This window comes from Rhineura floridana, chromosome 6 (genome assembly GCF_030035675.1).
Source record: "Rhineura floridana isolate rRhiFlo1 chromosome 6, rRhiFlo1.hap2, whole genome shotgun sequence".
NCBI classification, from domain to species: Eukaryota; Metazoa; Chordata; class Lepidosauria; order Squamata; family Rhineuridae; genus Rhineura; species Rhineura floridana.
The window spans coordinates 71,720,280-71,728,042 of NC_084485.1; positions in this window are offsets into that span (position 1 = coordinate 71,720,280).

Sequence of the window (7,763 nt, forward strand, 5' to 3'; positions counted from 1 at the left end):
AACGGGGTAACATGTTGGCGATATCCTGCCCCAGTGAACAGTCATGCTGCCACATTTTGCACCAACTGCAACTTACAGACTGGATCAAGGGCAGCCCCACATAGAGCTTGGAGGTTACCAGTGCATAGACAACAATAGTCAGGTTATCCTGGTCCAGAAACAGCCAACACTGGTAAATGGGACTCCTAGCCACTGAGGTCACCTGGGCCTCTAGCAACAAAGATAGTTCCAGGAGCACCCCCAGATTATGAACCTGCTCTTTCAGAAGGAGTACAACCCCATCCAAAGCAGGTAATTGACCAATTATCCAGACTCGGGAACTACCTACCCAGGGTACCTCAATTTTGCTAAGATTTAGACTCAGTTTATTGCCCTCATCCAGCCCACTACCAAATCCAGGCATTGGTCCAGGGCTTGCACGGCCTCTCCCAATTCAGATGTTACAGAGAAGACATACTGCTGACATTTTGCCCCAAATCTTCTGATGACTGCTTCCAACAATTTCATATAGTTGTTAAACAGCACTGGGGACAAGATGCCCTGCGGCACCCCACAGCACAACTGCCAGGGGACTGAAAAACAATCACTTAATGCTATTATCTGAAACTGACCCCAGAGATAGGATTGGAACCACTGTAAAACAGTGCATCCAATACCCATCTCACTAAGTCGGCTCAGAAGGATACCATGGTCAATGGTATCAAAAGTTGCTGAGAGATCAAGTAAGAATAACAGGGTCGCACTCCCCTCCTTCTCCCAATAAAATCATCCATCAGAATTCAGTACAGGAGCTATGAGGGATGTGGCCTGGAAGATGGAGTGTAGCCCAGGGAGAGCCTCATTCAGCCTATGTGCCTGTGGTTCCCACCACTGGAGTAGATGAACACACTGATGACCCAGGGCAGTGGTGGTTTCTTTGTGTATATCCACAGGACTGAGAGCAAGTGCATGCACCTGAAGAACATGTGCACTACAGCCAATTAGAAGTCAAGGTGAGCAATAAGGTTACACATTTAGCCTGTCCTATGTGCTGGTCAATGGACAAGATGGTTAGGGAGTAGTGGGTGAATATGCCAACCTGAGCATTTTTAGTAAGAAAATACTTCTCACAGAATTGTACTGCAAGAAATCCGCTTCAATATATATGTTTTCATTAGCAAGTGCAAGTGGTGTAACATGGAACCTAGGCTATTTCCCTCTCTCAACAGTGTATTTTTTAAAAAAAATATTTTAGGTTAGATATGAGAAATCAAATTAGATAGATATACTCAGCTGTTTGTCATGAAATGCCCAGAGGAGACTGTGGGAGATAACATAAGAAGAGCCTGACCGGTGGCCCAACTAGTCCAACAAACTGTTCCCTGAGTGGACAACTGGAAGCCCGCAAACAGGACCTGAGCACAAGAACACTCTCCCCCACCACGTGGTTTCCAGCAACTGGTATTTGGAATCATACTGCCTCCAACTGTGGAGGCAGAGCATAACCATTTGTCTAATCCTTTTAAAGCGGTCTAAGTTGGTGGTAATCACTGCCTCTTCTGGGAGCAAGTTCCATAGCTTAACTATGCATGAATGCATGATGGAATGCTCCATCATGCTGGCCATTGAATACGAACGGGAGGAATGCCTGGAGCACATCGACTTTGATAACCAAACTTTAGGTGCTGGACAGAGTCAGGTTTGTTGGACAGAAAGCAGCACCTAGAACCACTCAGCTGGGCAAGTGAACTGTTCACCCAACCCTGTCTGCCTGTTGCTGTTCTGGAACTCTCCCGCTCTGCCTGATAACACCGGCCTTTACACCAAGGAAGGAGAGAAAACATTTTACTTCTGGCTTGAAGAAATCTGCTTGCTGTGTCCAGCATTTGGCATTTTTGAAAAACTGGCTGCTGCTTATATTTTTGTTGATATTTCACTGTCACCAAAATCTGTTTCATGTCTAACTCTGGTTCATAAGTTCTGATGGTGTATTTTAAATGTTATAACATCCATGTTATCAAAATGAATTCTTTGTTTGGATTGTTATATTATGTTTGAATAGACGTTGGCCTGTTACTGTCATATTGATATGCATTTTTTCGTTTGTGTTGTGAGCCACTTTGAGCGCATTTGTGCGGAAAAGTGGCATACAAATTGAATGAATGAATGAACTATGCGCTGTGTGAAGTACTTTCTTTATCTGTCCTGAATCTTCCAGCATTCAGCTTTGTTGGATATCCACGAGTTCTAGTGTTACAAGACAGGAAGAAAAACCTCTCTATCCACAGTCTCCATGCCATGCATAATTTTATCAGCTTCAGCTAGTGGCCCAGTTATGACCCTATCAGGACAGGGATAGCCTGCCTTCTGTTTAGCTCTGCTAACCTCTAGGCTAGAATACTGCAATGTGTTGTACATGGGGCTACATTTAAAAAGTCTGGAAACTGCATCTGGTGCAGAATTTGGCAGCCAAATTGCTCACCAGGGTAAGACAGTCTGAACACATAACACCAATTTTGGCACAGCTGCATTGGCTAACAATTAGCTTCTGGGCTCAATTCAAAGTACTGGCTTTGACCTATAAAGCCATATATAGTTTAGGAGCCCAACACCTCAAGGACTACCTCTCCCCATATGAACCAACCCAGACCCTGTGTTCAGCATCTTAGGCCCTTCTTGTGTGCCTCCTCTGAGGAAGGTGTGGAGAGGTGGTAACATGAGAAAGGGCCTTCCCAGTGGTGGCTCCCCACATATGGAACACTCTCCCCATGGAGAGTGCCATCATTATCTATCTTTAGGCACCAGGCAAAAATATTCCTCTTCTCCCAGCCATTCAGCTCTTAATTTTGGGATGGTTTCTGACATTGTAGCCTTTTTTAGGGGGTGGGTTGTTCCACCCTGTTATGTATGTGTTGTGTTTTTTTAACTTTTTAGTTGTGTTAGTTTCATATTGGTTTTAATCTTTTTATTGTATGTCGCTTTGGATTCATTTTTGTGAAAAGCAACTAATAAATTTAATATTATAACAATAATCTGTCAATAATAATCTTACTCACCTTTTCTCTAAACTAAAAAGCCTCAAATGCTGCAGCCTTACCTCATAAGGGAGTCGCTCTATCCCCTTGGTATCACATTGAGGGCATGGCAGCAGAGGCTGTAGATCCAGCATTTCTCCCATTCCTCCAGTACAGGGAACAATCTATGCTGACCCTGGCACCAATGTAGTTTATGTCCTTCGCACAGGAAACCACAGGAGGAAAATCGTAAAAAGGGGAAATGCAGAAACACTGCATCTTTTGCCCTGTTGCCACATGCCTGGCAAGGCTTTGGATGATTAGGATCCCTGGGTAGCAGAGCTCCCCAACCCACCAGTGGTATTGTGCTGTAAGGTCAGGAGTTGAGCATGTAGGAACATAGGGCATGGCAATAAGTCTTTCAGATGCCAGCTGTAATTACACTGTTTGTAATGTTTCTGTAAATAATGCCTAAATGAGCAACATTTGCCACCGTAGCATTTAGTACTCATTATATTGTTAGCAATTGTTGTTCATAATTGAAATTATACATATTCTCTCTCTAGGGAAACATTTCTAATTTTTTTTTCTCTTTGAGAATAGTCTTCATCTCACTCCTGACAATAGAAGCGAACTTGAGAACTGCAGTAGGGGAAAAAGAGTGGCTTGAGGAAACCTTATAGCATGGTAGTGCAAGTCCCATTTTTTATTATTATTATTAAGACTCATTAGTCACTTGTTACATTTAAAAATAAACATAAATATATACCACTTACAATTCATATAAAACATTAACCATTCTCATACAATCACCTACAATTCATATACACAGAGACATGCAAAAACCAATACCCCCCCCCAATAACTGCCCTTAAAGCAAGGAATCCTGAATACAGAAGCTTGCACACTGCCAGCATGGGAATGCAGACTGTGGTTGCTTGGTACCATTTCTTCAGTCTTCTCAAGAAAGAATTGTGTTGCCTGGCCTGCTGCGTATACACAACAGGCCTATTGGTTGACTGTGAATGGAGAGCAGATTCAGAAGTGACAGTGGTAAGCAGAGCCTGATATGAGGCAGGTGTACTGTTTCCTGCAGCCTTGCCAAAAGCTTCTCCATGATACACCAACAGTGTGCTGTATTTGTACAATACAGCATTTCCCAGCCTCTGACAACCAAATTTCTCAAGTTGAATAGTCTATCAGCACACGCACTATCTTGAGACCCAAATTTGTTTGTTGAAGATGGGTGAAAGGCTGCCATGTAGCAGATGCCATTCTCACCTTTAAGGCATCATCATGCTCAGTTTCTGCTCCTGATGTCTTCCAATTCAGAGACAGATAAAGTAGAAGGAGCTGCTTTTGAGGATGGTCTCACTGTATGGTGTTTCAGGAAGTGTCTGGTTCCACTTGGTTTTGAGGCCACACATTGCAATATGCTTCTGTTGGCACTGGAACTGGTGAGTTTACCATGTTAGAACCAGAAGCTATCCCTCTTCAGAAACCCAGTCTATTACTCCATCCTCCTCTGAATTGTTATCCAAGGCCTTGACCAGCACAAAATTGTCTGCCTGGTCAGATCTTGGAAATCCTCTTGCAGTGATTCACCAAACACATCCTGAGGATTCAAGGTCACAGACAGGCAAATGCAGACTGTATTAAATCCTTGGTTATACAAGCTTCCACTATTTGATATCTCATTCTGCTGGCTGGCCGTATTGCTAGGATGATCACAGTGCAGCAATAAAGCAGAGTCTAGAAGAAAAATATTTTTTAAAAAGTAAATTATGTCTGCAACAGAGAAAAGAAATAGCTTAACACAGCTGACATTGCCAGGCTTAAATATGAGGCTCAGGGCAAATGAGGGAATAAAATGAATGAAATGGAACCTGGTATGTAAAAAACATTCAAGGAGAGCCAAAATTCACATCTTTTTCTACTAGGCCTTTGCAGTATATCAAGAACCATTACCCCCTTCCTGTTCACTAGTTCCCTGAATTCATAAATGAGTATATCTGAACTGGAGGCTGCAATCACATGCACACATACCTGGCAGTAAGTCCCATTGAACACAGTGGCAATTATTGCTGAGTAGGCATGTATAGCATTGCACTATACCCAGCTAAGTGAATTGTTTAGTTTTGTTTTAAAGGAGATATAATTTGTTGTTTGGAATTAACTCCTTCCAGGATTTGACAAAGTTCAGAAGACTTTTGGCATTTTCTTCTGTGCAGGAAGATTTTCTTTTTTGGGGGGGGGAGTCCTTGCAAGAATGTTGTGTGGTTGATGTCCCCATCCAGATCTAAAAACCGCTAGCTGGCTTTTTAAAAAGAGTAAGTCAGTTAATGGTGGAAATATTAATCATAGTCAGTTCATAATTACACCAAAATGAAAACTCCGTCTTCAAAAGTATACAACTATTTACCAGGTGAGAAAAATGTAGGGCAACTGCAGAACCCACACTCGATTAGCTGGTTAGTCTACATGCCTAAGAGCTCTTTAATATTTAAATCTGGCTCAGGAAAAGAGAGGTTAACCTCAAATTGCAACCAAAGCACATTCTACACCAAAATGCTTGGGGAGGTGTGCTCTATCACATACAAACGTTTTCCTGAAATCACATACACACACACCAGAAATTCCCCTTACACCTTTATGGTGTTCCTGTGACTTGATATAATTAATTGGAACAGATACATAAAAGTGCTAATACTTTGTCAGTGTCACAAAGGCCACATTTGCAGGTCATGCAAAATCATGGTTTTAGCACCACATCCATGAAACAGAATATACAGTTCTATTCACAACAGTGGGGAATGGGGAAACAGGCACAGGGTTGTTACTGCTGCCTCCCAGCATCTGCTAACCAAGACTGTTGTCTCATTATGCCTATGGCAGGGCTGGCTCCATTCCTCTCCCTTGCTACATTTGGAAAGTACCCTGTGCTAGAAACCTGTGAAGCCTTTTAGACCAGAGTGGGCAAACAGTAGATCAGGATCTACTTACTGCTAGCTCTCTAGGTGATTTGCAATGGATCAACAAGGATTTCTGACTCCCAATTGTTTATCAGCCTGAGTAACCAGATGTTTGTGTGTGGAGGACTTGGAGCTCTATTCAGTTCTCATATTCAAATCCAATTTCCAGGCTCAGAATTCTTCAATTCTAGATGTGCGGCTTCTGCAGCAGGCTCTGGTCAGTGGATCTCAGGGTAATAAAATCAAGTCGATCTCACAAACCTGAAGTCTGCACACCCATTTTAGACATTAAGATTTTTCTGTAAGTTTGTATAATTGCTGAGGAGACACACACAACCCCAAGAGATAAAAATGAGTTGTGTTGGCTATTTTATGACCACCCATTTTACGTAAGCTTTTCCTCAAGTGTGCATTACTTTATTGGACAAGTTTTATATCATTATTCAGTTTGTAACCTTGTATATTCTTCAGAATCTAATCCTGCACTCATCGCAAGGGGGCAGCGGCCAAGATTTGCAGACAGCTCACTAAGATTGTTCTTCAGTGGCATTTACTCCCATTTTACTGTTCTTTAGATAAGTATTATTGTACATAAAAAGATTACAACTAGGCTGTCAGAAAATTACCGTTTCAGGAGAATGGCAAATCCAGGAATTTACCATAGTGTAATTGGGGAATGGACACACTGGTATCCAACCAAAAGCAAAAGCAAAATGCCTGTTCTTTCTAACTCAGACCTTAATAAATTTTAGTCTTAAGGTGCTACAAGACTGTTTTCGCTACGAAATTAAATTCTTCACCATACTGTCCAGTCCATCCACTACATAGCTCAGTGACAGACTGGATCAAAATTTCCCATTGGAAAGTGTCCAATCAGAACAAGTCCAGTATGTTCACAAGGCAGAATACCCATTAGCCTTGCATAATTCCATTACATGCAATTTACCACCCATCGAACCATACAAGTATTGTGGCCCTTGGTGCTGAAGTACTCTCAGCTGGAACCTGTCTCTCAACATGCAGCCAAATCAAAACCTGCTAGAGCTATTTGGTTCAGGTAGTGTCATGAACTTGAAATACTGTAATTTAGTACTGGAATACTCTCATTGTATACGCCAGCAGCAGTGCTACTGCAAAGAAGCACAGGCCTGTTTTGTCTCACAATGGAGGATGGAAAATGGTTCTTCAGCACTTAAAAACAATTCTAGCAGTCAACAATGTAAGCTTCTTAGAAGCACCCAGAGATGGATGCACACTGAACCTTTGGTATCTTCCTAATAGTCACTCATCTATGGAAGATGGTCACAGGATAAGAAAAACAGGAAGAACAGGCTGTTATCAGAGTCAGAAACATAAGTAGCCTTCAAGGAAATACAATGTTTCACATTAGTTGGAAGTGCCAGTCTCCTAGATCATAATTTGGACTCAGTTTGCAGGGTGGGGACAGTCTATTGACCACTTCAGACTGCACTTACAAGTTTGCATGCTTAGGAATGTTGTTTGAGTGGCACTATACCTGCGCTCCTTGGTACCTTCTCTGTAGCCAAAGACAGCAATAGCACTCTGCCTAGCACTGTTATCTGTTACCATTCTGCCAGCCACACGGCCAGAGAAGCACATTTCAGTACTGAGAAAGGGCGGGGGGGGGCAGGATACCACAGAATATAGGAAAAGATTCCAAATGTATTTGTGTTCACATGCTGTATTTATATCTGTGTGTGCACAATATATTTTGATTAGTGATTATCTGTATTTTTAAATTGTGTTTTATGTTGTAACAGTCTACACTGCCCTGATA